At 41.8% G+C, this 13092-nt stretch overlaps 1 protein-coding gene and 1 long non-coding RNA gene across 5 annotated transcripts in view; both read left to right on the top strand.

Moving 5' to 3' along the window:
- AUTS2 (activator of transcription and developmental regulator AUTS2) overlaps positions 1 to 13092 on the top strand; it is a 1216826-nt gene that overhangs the window by 172184 nt on the left and 1031550 nt on the right. The window lies entirely within an intron of this gene.
- The window catches only part of LOC116534489, a 20030-nt gene continuing 14488 nt past the window's right edge, over positions 7551 to 13092 (top strand). Inside the window, exons 1-2 of the long non-coding RNA XR_004261753.1 lie at positions 7551 to 7562; positions 8222 to 8227. This is a non-coding gene — a long non-coding RNA (uncharacterized LOC116534489). The remainder of the gene's footprint in view (positions 7563 to 8221; positions 8228 to 13092) is intronic.

Below are 13092 nucleotides of genomic sequence, written 5' to 3'. Positions count from 1 at the left end.
TATGGAAAAACTCCGTCTCCTTAAAAAAAAAAATGGTTTAACATAAGGCAGAACAAGTTGCTACTTGAAGGAGCCAATGGCCAGTTGGTTTTAGAGTACATCACAAAAAAAATGTGGCTTCCCCCGCCAACTCCTTAGTTACAGGAACTGTGTGTTTGCAGTGTTGGAGAACCATAGGGGAGGATTTGGAACTTTAGGCAGGAAGAACTGTGACTTGCCAGCCCTGTCACTGCCCTGGCCACTGTGCACCCATGGCTTCTGCACAGTATTGTGTAAACTCCTTTCTCACTACCTAAAACCTTCTAAAGCACCCAGCAATCTTCCTGTGTATGAACCCACAGGTTTTTCTTGGATAATTTCCCTTTCCATTGACCTACTTTCCAGAGCAATTTCCCCTATAGCATTAGAAGGTACCTAAAAAGGGGAGTGGTAAGAATGTGCATTTGGAGTTCCAAAAGGAAATTACTTGGCTTTGAGATGCTTAGTCAAAAACATGTATTGTGTGCAGGTAGGTCCCAGGCACAGTATTGAACACTGGGGTACAGAAGTGAATAAACATTGCTTCTGCTGTCAAGGAGTTCACAGTCTAGTGTGGAATATCTGTATGCAAGTAGTTGGTTTCAGTGCAGTTTCGAAACTGCAGCAGAAGTGAAAAAAGGTGTGTTGGCAGCACAGAAGATGGATTGCTAATTCCGTGTGGCAAAGGGTGAGGGTGTCCTGAAGGATTCCTTGGTCAAGAAGTGTTTGGAGGACAACAGGGAGTTTCCACAGTAGACAAGAAGGCAGATTACTGGAGCAGAGGAACAGTGGTCTCGGGCAGAGTAGGAGCTGGGAATCAAATTTCGAAATCAGTTTTTTTTTTTTTTTTAAATTTCGGTTCAGCCTCATACCTGTCTGTCATGTGACCTGACTTTTTTTTACTGAGAAGGGACAGAAATGGGGATCCTTATGTTGTATTTGACCGGAGCGTAGAAAGTTACCACAAGACAAAAGTATGCCAGATTGCAGGGTCATTTATTATGCCGGCGACCACAGAGGACTCATGTCTCTCCAACCTGTGGTGCAAAAGGAGGGTGCCACGATTTTTTTATACCCGAAAAACCACCTTGGGAGTGGGGGTGAGGGGCGGGGATGGGGATGAAAAGGTTTTGGACATTTCAAGGGATAGGGGATTCTTGTCATTCTGTTTGTTACTTCAGTGGTTTACAGAAGTCAAGATATACATTTGTTTACACATCGTCTGGGTGGTGATAGAAGTCACAGATTTTAGCAGTTACTGATAAGAAAACGTAAGTAGCTTTACATACTTTTGCAGAACAAACTAGTAGTTCTATTTACAGAGGCCAAGGACAGTAGTTATTGTAAGGAGAATGGGGCAGCCATTTCAACTTATCTAAAAACAGTTTTGCATTTTATAAAATAGTTTTGCTCCGGTTCTGGCTCTAAGCCAGCACAATATCACACTTATGTCTCCATTCCTTTTGTTTGGCATAGGAAGCTGGATGCATCCAAAATTGTTACCTTGTCCAGTTTCTGGGTAATTGAAGCTTACAAAGCCAGAAGTGTATACAACTAGTTAATGACAGATCCAGGTTTAACTCAAAAATTCACATTTGTCCAGTATCATTCTGTTGCCCTACACTCTTTGTGCTTTTTCTGATGTTGGATTCATTCCTTCTCTTCCTTGTTGAATAAATGTTTACCAAGTTTGTTATAAACAACTATGCAGTCTGACAGAGGTATAAGGCCCTTTCCGTCAGGGAACTTAAAGTCTTTTTGTTTGTTTGTTTTGGAGATAGGGTCTTGCTCTTTTGCCCAGACTGGTATGCAATGGCATGAACATTGCAGCCTTGATCTGTCAGACTCAAGCGATCCTCCCACTTAAGCCCCCTGAGTGGCTTGGACTACAGGCACACACCACCATGCCCAGCTACTTTTTAAGTATTTTTTAGAGATGGGGTCTCCCTGTGTTACCGAGGCTGGACTCAAACTCCTGGTCTCAAGCGATCCTCACGCCTTGGCCTCCGAAAGTGCTGAGATTACAGTCATGAGTCACTGTACCCGGCTGGAATTTAAAGTGGAAACAACTTTGAAAATAAAGGCTTGTATCAGATTATGAGGAGCCAGACTAAGAAGTTAAGATTTAATGATTTATACCTCTCAGCTCAGAGAGGATGCCAGTGAGTTTCTAAATTTACAGCCTAAGGCAAATTCTTTTTGATTCCTGTGTTCCTTGACATTATTTATTACTGTAGGATAATGCTTTAGTGTATTTGTATAAGTTTTAAAAATTCATGCATAAAGATAGGTTTATGAGCTTTGCATTGTGTAAGAGTACAGTATGTAAGAATGAGGGCTCCAAGAGCCAAACAGCTGGGTTTTGAATCTCAGACCTACTATTTATTTATTAAATTTTTTGGAAGGTTAGCACACAGCAGACCAACTATTTATGAGCTATGTGACCTTGGGCAATTCATGTAAATGCAGCCTCTCTCTCCTTATATGGAGAATATTCATGAAAATCATACCCACATGAAAGTTATGTAAGCATTAAGTGAGGCTGAATGTGGTAGCTGACGCCTGTAATCCCAGCACTTTGGGAGGCGAAGGCAGGCAGATCACTCAAGGCCATTAGTTCGAAACCAGCTTGGCCAATGTGGCGAAACCCAAAACATGTATCTGCAAAGCTCAATAAAGCAAAGCATAGTAAAACACAGCTTGCCTGTGTCTCGTACAGGGTACTACAAAACCTTTAAATCAGAAATGCCAAGAGGCACAGACAAAACAAAACAAAACAAAAACACCTTTAAGAAAAACCTAAAGGCTTGGGGAAAGGGTGGGCTAACAATAGAAAGCCTTTTTGACAGTATCCTCCCTACTGCAGCCAAACACCTGGGGAAAAAACCACACCCCGTATCACCAACCCCTTGCCTTTGCAGCTGGGCTGTGCAGAGTTGATCTTCCCTCCTGCTCCTTGGAAGCAGGCGGTGTTTCAGTTCCCCTGCCAGGAGGTGTCAGCAAAACTGAGCAGGGTGCTGATCTTTCATTCCCCTTGCTGGGTGGAACTGGATAGTACTCCATGGCAGAGCCAAGAGTATCAGCAGAGTCCAGCCTTACGCTGAGCTTCCGTCTCTACCTTGTAGCAAAAAAATGTGAGTCAGCTCTCCTCCCTGGTGGCACTGGTGCTAAGAGGAATCTCATCCAACACCCTAACTTGGAGGAAATGAACCAGTGCCAGCCAGTGTCTTGTATTCAGTGGAAAGGTGTCTTCAGGGACAAGTCAGGAGGTAAACTTCTACCCCACTCTCTGCAGCATTGCCCTGCTTTTTCCACTCTAGTGTTGGTAGGGCCCTGGAGGAAGCAGAATCCACATCCACCACCCCATGCTACGTTTCAACAGGGGCACTGCACGCTAAGCAAAGATGTCCAGGGCTGGGCACGGTGGGTCACGCCTATAATCCCAGCACTTTGGGAGGCCAAGACAGGAAGATCACTTGAGGCCAGGAGTTTCAGACCAGCCTGGGCAACATAGACCCCCATCTCTTAAAAGAAAAAAAAAATTAGCTGGTTGGTGTTATGTTCCTATAGTCCCAGCTACTCAGGAGGCTGAAGTAGGAGTCTTGAGCCCAGGAATTCGAGGCTGCTGTGGGCCATGATTATGCCACTATACTCCAGCCTGGACAATAGAGTGAGACTGTCTGAATAATAAATTAAGTAAATAAAGATTATCAGGATACAATAAAAAATTGCAGGAACCAGAAGGATCACAGCATGAATGAGAATAGCCAATAATGGATACAAGCACTGAGATGAATCCGATGTTGGAATTCTGACAAGAATTTAAAGCAGGCATCATAAAAATCCTTCAATAAGTAAGTATTTATGTTAAACAACAAAAATAGGAAATCTCAGCAAGAATTTATGGGCCTACCACCAGGGAAATTTTTGAGATGATAGAAATATCTGTCTTAGTGTTGTGGCTTATACATTTGTCATACTTAACAAATGGTGTACTTAGAGTGGGTACTTTTAATTTTCTGAGTAAAGTATACCTCAGTAAAGTAGATTTACAAATAAGGGATTTTCATTCCTGAAGATTCTGATTCAGTAGGTCTACGATAGAGTCCAAGATTTTTTTTGTTTTAATTAATGCCCCATGTGGTTCTCAGGAACTCCTGATCTCTCCAGAGGAACCTAAGCTAGTTGGGAATTCTTCAGAATATTAATCTGTTAGCAATCTGTGTAAATAAAAACTAGTTCTGGTAAATTATGAATTAACCAGACAACTGCTTGCAGAATAAACAGAATACATAATTAGAAATCGTTAAGCGGCCGGGCGCGGTGGCTCACGCCTGTAATCCCAGCACTTTGGGAGGCTGAGGCGGGTGGATCACGAGGTCAAGAGATCGAGACCATCCTGGTCAACACGGTGAAACCCCGTCTCTACCAAAAATACAAAAAAATTAGCTGGGCATGGTGGCGCGTGCCTGTAATCCCAGCTACTCAGGAGGCTGAGGCAGGAGAATTGCCTGAACCCAGGAGGCGGAGGTTGCGGTGAGCCGAGATTGCTCCATTGCACTCCAGCCTGGGTAACAAGAACGAAACTCCGTCTCAAAAAAAAAAAAAAAAAAAAAAAAAAAAAACTTTAAGTGTATTATCCCTACTTGGAAATAATTTTTTTTATTTTTTTTATTGGGTAGTGTTGTGAAGAGTATTACATGGTATCCTTAGAAGCTGTAAATTGTGATGCTGGGTCATAAAAAACCTGTACTGTGGTATGTTTTTGCTTCTCTCACTTAACCCCACCCTTCACTCCATTCCTTCTCAGGACACTGTCTTCTTGGTGGCTAATGGGAGGGTGGATTCCTCATTTGGAAACTGCTGTTGCCTGGGCCATCATGGTTTTCATCAGTGCCTCCCAGGGGGTGATGCTTTCTGTCAACATCCTGCTCTCCACAGAGGCTGAGAAATGATCCCTGATGCCATCATCACAGCGTTTAGGCCCCTCCCATTGGCCTCACTTTAACGTGATGGCTATCATATTTCCATCTGGGCTGCATTTTAAAAAAAATCCTGCCAAGGAAGCCCAGGGATTCTCCCTCACTGATAAGCCATTTCCAATGCAGGCCCGGGATTGAGTCAGGTCGCCTTATGCTATTACTCTTTTCTTTTACTCAGATTGGTCTGGCTGGTCTACCCAGATAAAGTGTAGCAGTGTCTGAGGCTGGATGTGACGGATGGGGGAATTGTTGATAGGGATGCCTTCATTCTGCAGCGCATATTTCAAGGCAAGCAGATAGTTTTCCTGTAGCAGCACTGGTCACAGCTGGATTCAGGGGAAGGCTGCCTGTATTTCCCACCTGGGCCAGGTGAGCTGCTAGCATTCTTCTCGGTGCTAGAAGGAGTCATTCTTTGAATGTGGTCCCAGATTCAAAATGAGTTTTGAGTGGGTGTCAGAATGCCATTCCTGATAGCTTCTCTGTTTCGACAGTGCAAATACCCCTGGCCTCATTTGTCTGCTTTTAAATAATAGATGCCTGAGATTGGCTCTGGGTAGGAGACCTCCCCCACCTGGCTTCTTTCTCTGAGTTTACCATGGTATTCTCCTGGTCTAGCTGGAACTAGATTTGGTCCTTGGGACACTCCTGTGGTCTCTAGCCCTCCTCAGTGCTTACTAGCTGGTCTTTGTTTCTATTGGGTATTTTTGTATGTGTCATGGTTACTGTCATCATATGACTAATGTCAGAGGGGGTCAGGCACAGTTATAGCTTCTAATTGTGTTGGCCTGGTAAGGGAGCTATGCATGGGGGAAAATACATATCAGGAATCATCAACCTGCATTAAAGGGTCATAATACTTGAAAAATTTGTAGATGATACCTAGCTCTACATCCTATGTGGATTGTGGTTTCTAAGAGGGATTAGTTAGGTTTTTCCTTTCCTAGTATGGATATGGAACCAGAACTAGGAAGAAAAGGCATAGAGAAAAATACTATGGCTCTGTTTTCGGAGAGCATCCTTGTAGGGGTTTCCCAAATGTAAAGTGTTTTTATTTTTTAGAGATAGTGTCTCAGTTTGATACTCAGATTAGGGTACAGTGGTTTGATTATAGCTCACTGCAACCTTGAGCTCCTGGACTCAGGTGAGCCCCTTGCCTTAGCCTCCTAATTTAGTGAGACTACAAGTGCACACCACCACGCCCAGCTAATTAAATAAAAATATTTTGTAGAAATGGAGTCTTGCTATGTTTCCCAAGCTGGTCTTGAATTCCTGGCCTCAAGCACTGCTTCCACCTCAGCCTCCCAAAGTGCTGGGATTATAGGCGTGAACCACGATGTCTAGTCCAAAATGTAAATATTAGGTCTTATGTTACTTAAGGTATTCCAGGAATGTCTGGATGTGGTATAGAAGGTGTGGGTATTGGGGAACCTCTAAGAGTATTTCCAAATTTTATCTTCTGTTCTTTAAAAAAATATAAGCTGTGAATTCAGCAGGTAATACAAGTGGAACTGATTTCTTGGTGCCTGCACCCCTAAGAATCCAATCTGCTTGCTTATTCAGTAAACCTTTGAGTTAGTGCAGGGAGTCACTCTCTGTTTTCTCGGGGAGCCCTGGAAACTGAAATGGCAAGGAATACTGTGGCTTATGGTCATATTTGTGTGCCTTTCTGCCTTTCCTTTTGAGTTACCTGAGTGTGTAGGACCCTTCCCCACTGCCATGTGTTGTGAAGCACAGTTCTAACGTGTAGTAAGCAAGGTCATTTCTAGCATCTCTGTTTGACCTGTAGAAGAAAATAATCACTGATAATTAATTTTTTTCAAGACTGAGGCAAACAGCTTACTCAGGAGTGGGCTGCCATTCCTACTTATGATGAAGCATCTCTCTTTCTCTATTTTTTTTTGAGATGGAGTTTTGATTTGTTACCAGGCTTGAGTGCAGTGGCATGATCTTGGCTCATTGCAACCTCTACCTCCCGGGTTCAAGCGATTCTGCTGCTTCAACCTCCTAAGTAGCTAGGACTACAGGCACACGCCATCATGCTGAGCTAATTTTTGTATTTTTAGTAGAGATGGGGTTTCACCATGTTGGCCAGGATGGTCTTGATCACTTGACCTCGTGATCTACCTGCCTTGGCCTCCCAAAGCGCTGGGATTACAGGAGTGAGCCACCGTGCCCGGCTGATGAAGCATCTTTCATTGAGGCCGCAAGTAAACTCAAAAAGTAGCTGTTTGAGTCACCATCATAACCTCTTTCCCCAACTCACTGCCTTAACTTGTCCTTGTGTGGTTAGAAAAACTTAGTGTTTGAAAGGCACAGTATCAAAAGGGAACTTCAGAAGTGCCTGTCTTACCTTTGCTCTTGGGCATTTCCAGATGACCCTTGCAGTGTAACAACAAGCAAATCGGGGAAGGCTGCCAGTATGTGCACATTTTAATAAATGGAGGATGCTTAGTGCCTTCCAACCCTTACCCTTTCCTCCAACTCATCTCATTTTCTGACTGAACACTCAAGTATTTCTGGTCTCACATACTTAGCTTTTCTAGTTGTTTTAATGGAATCATTGTATGTATTTCAATTGTATTAAGTGTCTTCTAAAAGACATTTGTATACTTTATAATTCAGAGAAAATTCTTTGGTTGATTGAAGACCTTGGTGGAAGCAGCTAGAATTTCTTGAGCAGTTCCTGTTAATGTTTCCCTTTTATGTAGATCATTTCTTGGAAAGCTGTGTTTTAAAATAAAGCCCTACAGGTACTACTGTTTTATTCTAAGGCCTATGAGCTCTGATATCTAAGACATATGTATGTTTTCAACTATGCCCAGGATGGTGCTTTGCATTCAATAGGTGATTAATAAGTGTTGAGTTTTCAATATAAAATTATTTAAAAATGATTTTTTGTTTCTTTTCTTTAAAAAGTAGACTTTGGAGAAGACTTTGAGCTTTGGAGTCATTGCTTCCAAGCCCCTCTTTGTAACACTCCATGAAATCAAAAGCATCTTTGGATCATATGGGGAGAGCTGACCCATGTGAGGTGGTAGGGCACTGGCCTTTACTCAGGTTTCTGGGGACAGATCACTCATGCTAGTTCATGCTGGTCTCCAAGGCTCTCTTCTTTCTTGGTTGTGGGTGTGGGTTATGTTCCTATACTGAGATGTGCTGGATGAAAAGCCAATAAATATTAATGAAGAGGTTACTTCTGTGAGGCACAGTATTGGCTACAGAGTTAGGTAGAAATAAATAGAAAATATTGTGTAATTGGAAAGGTAAAATGTAAATGCCTAGTTAATTAACAGTAATTCTTAAGGATCCTTAGATTGTATAATATAGTGGTTCTCAAACATTAGTATGCCTCAGAATCTCTTGGAGACTTTTTAAAATACAAATTGTTGGGCCTCATCCTTATATATTTTTTTTTTTTACTCATTTGGTCTGTGTCATGAGAATTTACATTTCTCAGTTCCCACATATTTCTGGTCCATAGACCACACTTGGAGAACCACAGGTGTGTGGTGCAGCCGTTCTCATCCTTGGTTGTACATTAGAATCACCCAGGGAGTTTAAAAAAAAACCCATGCCAAGACCCCATTCTAGACCACTTAAATCAGAATCTCTGTGGAATAGGACCTAAGCATTTTTTTAAAGCTCCCCAGATAGTTGTAATGTGCTGTGAGGTTTGGGACTTCCTGTTCTAACAGGTGTCAGCGTCACAGAACTTTAGATTCTGAGGCATGATATTACCGTGGGCTGCAGCAGCATGGACAGACCAGAGGGGTTAGCCAGATCTTAAAGAATAATAAAGAAAGAAAAAGGGATGATTAGTGTTCTTGTAAAGTTAATGCTGTGAACAAGCCAGTTGGTTTTCTAGCTGTTTCTTGGGACACACTGATGAGTTGGTGAGCTCTTGGGAGTCAGCATGATTTCCCATTCAGCTTGGGGCCAGAGAGTAGGACTGAGGTGTGGGTCACCACCATCAATAATAAGCATTCACAGACCACATTCTATTTTTGCTGATATAGACAGGCTTGCATTTGTTCTAAAAAGCTTAGATATGTGTGTGTTTGGGGTGGGGTGTGGTTGTAGACTGTGCAGTAGTTATAGGCTGAACTTTGAAAAATGACTTTGCCATTTTTATATTTTATGTCTTTAAGCCTCTGCTTATTCACATATGAAAGAAAGTACTACACACAGTTGTTAGACCCACCTCTGCCCCCTTTTTTAAAGTCTCCAGGTCTCACTATGTTGCCCAGGCTGGTCTTGAACTTCTTGGGCTCAAATGATTCTCCCGTCTCTGCCTCCGAAAGTGCTGGGATTACAGGTATAATTATAGTTGTGAGCCACTGTACCTGTTCTTTAGTATGTGTGTGAATACTAGTACAATTTTAGGAACACTGTTCTATTTATTTAGGGACCCCTATAATCTATCAGTGAGCCTGACACATAGTGTCTGTGCGGTAAGTCCAAATTTATTGAATGAATTGGAAACAATGTCTTTTCACACGGACTGACCAGGCATTAGAAAGGATAGGAAGAGCTTGTTTTCTGAGCTTTACAGAAAAAATGCAGCCACCTTGGGTTTTCCAACAAAGGCAAAAAATCTGTTGTATTCAAAATAAAGGAGTATAACTTAAAAAAAAAAAAGATGGAAATATCATTTTCTCAGTGTGTACTAGTCATAGCTACTTGTGACCTATTTTTTATTTTATATATTTTTTTCGGACAGGGTGTTGCTCTGTCACCCATGCTGGAGTGCAGTAGTACAATCATAGCTCACTGCAGCCTGGACCTCCTGGGCTCAAGCAGTCCTTCCACTTCAGCCTCTCTAGCAGCTGAGACTACAGGTGTGTGTCCCATGCCCAACTAAGTTTTTCTACCTTCTGTAGAGTAGAAAAAGGTCTTCTCTTGGTATTCCGTTGTTGACCAAGTGGTCTTGAACTCCTGGCCTCAGGTGATCCTCCCACCTTGGCCTCCCAAAGTGCTGGGATTACAGGTGTGAGCCACCACAGCTTGCCTTACCTGTAATCTAAAGAGGTATTTCTCATTGATATTTAGCCATATCAGATTTTAGTTGCTATTAAATTTTATTCTGATTTTATCAAGTGTAATTGATTATTAAAAAATTATACTCCAAGAATAAGCCTGTGTTTTATTTCTTGGAACTACTACAGACTTTGTTACAATAAATTTCGTAGGGCTCTGAAGTTATAAAATAAATATTGGAGTTTTGGAGCTTGTTAACATTTTGACCTTTTCTATTAAAGCCGATTGGAGTGATGTACAGAGAAAAAGGCTGTCTTGTGTTGTGATTGGGCCATGCTCCATCTACAGGTCCTGGGAAGGATGATGTAACTGTGGTCTAACAGCATTGTCTGAATTTTTGGCCTAGGGCAGAGGAGAAGGGCAGATAAAGAAACTTGATCAGACCATTTGATGCTAATTTCACAGGTGACTGGTCACTGTGTGCCTAGCTGTTGTTACTTATAGAGCTGTAAGTGGATGGAGCTACACACTGAAGCCTGGAAGATGATCTTCATTAGAGTGAGGTGGTAGATAGAAGCATAGCAGTAGAATTTAGGGACAAATGGTCATTGGCGAGTGTCATTGCAGGAGTTAAATGAGACTCATTAGTGGCTTTTATGATTTCCACTCTCACTTCATTGCTGTTCAAGGATGAAGTGAGCGCAAACAACAAAATAGACCAAAACAACCTCTGATAGACTCTCCTTTATTTTTAATTGAGGTTGATAGGATTTTAATCAGGTCAACTTGCATACTGATTTCAACCACAATTTAAAGAGCTATTCACAAAGCTATAAATTAGTTAGAATTATATTTCAAAAGGTCTTGATTGTTTTAACCTACTCCTTCCATTCCCCAAATTACTGATGGGAAACTGAGACCTAGCAGGGTTAAAAAGTCAGAACAGTTCCACAGTTAGCAGTGATGCTGGAGCTGTGATCGGGATCTTAAATCTCCCAGTTTAGCCTTTTCTGTTTTCTACCATATTAGTCCCATAATGAAAGTGTATTTCTCTGTCTTTGAACCTCAGACTTTGTCTCCATGGCCTAGATGCAGGTTATCCTTGGTTATGATATTTTCTCAGAATTACTTTGAAAAATTGTTCCATTGTTTTTTTATTTCTTAAAATGAAAATAATACGAAAATAAATTTCTTCTATTGATAACACATTTGCCCAGTACTGACAGTTTCAGGAATAATGAGAAAGGAGGGGGCCCATTTATGGTACTGGCCCATTTATGGTACTTGGCTGCTGTGTGTGGGCTGGAGGTACCAGCAGATAACACTAGGAGGCAGTGGGTCCTCTGAATCACAGCTTGGCCTTGACATTAGCCCTGGAGACTAGCTCTCCCAAGGAGAACTGTCTTCTGTGGCCCTGCCCTCAGCAGCCTGTTGGCAGAGAAATAGAATAATTGTTTGTTAAAAGTTTTACTAGCTAATTATACTGCACCAAATTGACAGGCATCTCTATTAGAGTATTTCCAGTCTCTTGAAGGTTCTTTACCACATTACAGTCTTACCTCAGTATAGACTGTAGTGGTTGGTTTTTGTTTGTTTTTTTCTCCTTCCCTTCCCACTTATTTCAGAGGCCACACACCAAGTCTGGAGAGGGAGCTGCCTGTGGGCTGGGAATTGGCTGCGATACTCTGGTCAGCCATATGTGGCTGCTGGAACAAATGCCTTTTTGTCATTCATTCTTGGGTCACCAAGCCCTGGAGTAAAGCCCTAAACAAGGGCTCTCTAGCAGAAAGACTTATTAACTCCCAATCTCTAAGTAGAGGCAAGGAGGTGTCTCTGAACCTTCAGAATAACCCAAGGAAACTTTAAAGGCGTAGGTTCCTGGATGCTATCTCCTAGGTGTGGGTTCAGGATTAGTAGGTGTGAAATGGGACCAGGTTTTACAACCTTCATTGCAGCCCGGCTCATGCCTATGATTCAACACTTCTGGAGGCTGAGGTGGAAGGATAGCTTGAGTTCAGGAGTTTGAGACCAACCTGGGCAACATAGTGAGACCTCATCTCTACTAAAAAGAGATCAGCTGGATATGGTGGCATGTGCCTGTAGTCCCAGCTACTTGGAAGACTGAGGATCACTTGAGCCTGGGAAATCGAGGCTGCAGTGAGCTATGATGGTATTACTGTGGGCTTGCAGGCTGGGTGACCAAGTAAGACCCTCTCTCTCTCTCTCTCTCTCTCTCTTTTTTAAAAAAAAAAAAAGAACCTTCATTGCATTAATTGACTTCCAAGGTCTCATCCAGTCATGATGGTTTTTAAACCAGTAGAAGATGGATTTTAAACCACTAGGAATTTATTTGTAGCTGCAGTCAATTTTCAGTTATTTGCCTTACAAATGTTTTCAATCCAGAGACCTTTTTCCTGGCTGGTTCCTAGGTTATATTGCCAAAATCCCTGGCTGGGATGCACCCAAGGACTGAAAGGTAGTTTTCTTCTTGATTTTAAGAAAAAATAATTGAGGGAAATCTACCATTAAAAAAAAAATCATACATTACAACAAGTATAATTTTTAGAGTGGATCCTGTGTTGGGAAGGAGCAGTATGTTATGTTACCTTGTATTTGAGGTGTTAATTAGGGTCAGATGTAGTTTAGTTCTCATGCTTGGGTCTAGCAAAAGTAATTCCCTATTTGGAAAGGCTTTGTTTAGTCCCTAGGAATTATTTTAATGGACCCCAAGTATGTTTAACTGAGTAACAAGATTCCAGTTGTTTGGATTTGTTGTGTATTTACATTGACATAGATATGTCTCCCCTGCTTTGAGCTTTGCCTCTTACTCATATCCAAATCCATGGTTCACATGCTGTAGTGCCCCTTGGACATGCCCAGCCTTGACATGTGTGCAAGGTAATCCCTTTGACCCTCTCAAGAGGGTGCTGCTCATCTTTCTTTCTTTCTTTCTTTCTTTCTTTCTTTCTTTCTTTCTTTCTTTCTTTCTTTCTTTCTTTCTTTCTTTCTTTCTTTCTTTCTTTCTTTCTTTCTTTCTTTCTTTCTTTCTTTCTTTCTTTCTTTCTTTCTTTCTTTCTTTCTTTCTTTCTTTCTTTCTTTCTTTCTTTCTTTCTTT

The sequence above is a fragment of the Sapajus apella genome, unplaced genomic scaffold (genome assembly GCF_009761245.1).
Source record: "Sapajus apella isolate SASKATOON/1434 unplaced genomic scaffold, GSC_monkey_1.0 scaffold88, whole genome shotgun sequence".
In the NCBI taxonomy this organism is placed as follows: domain Eukaryota; kingdom Metazoa; phylum Chordata; class Mammalia; order Primates; family Cebidae; genus Sapajus; species Sapajus apella.
This window is presented reverse-complemented; position numbering and strand designations above follow the sequence as displayed.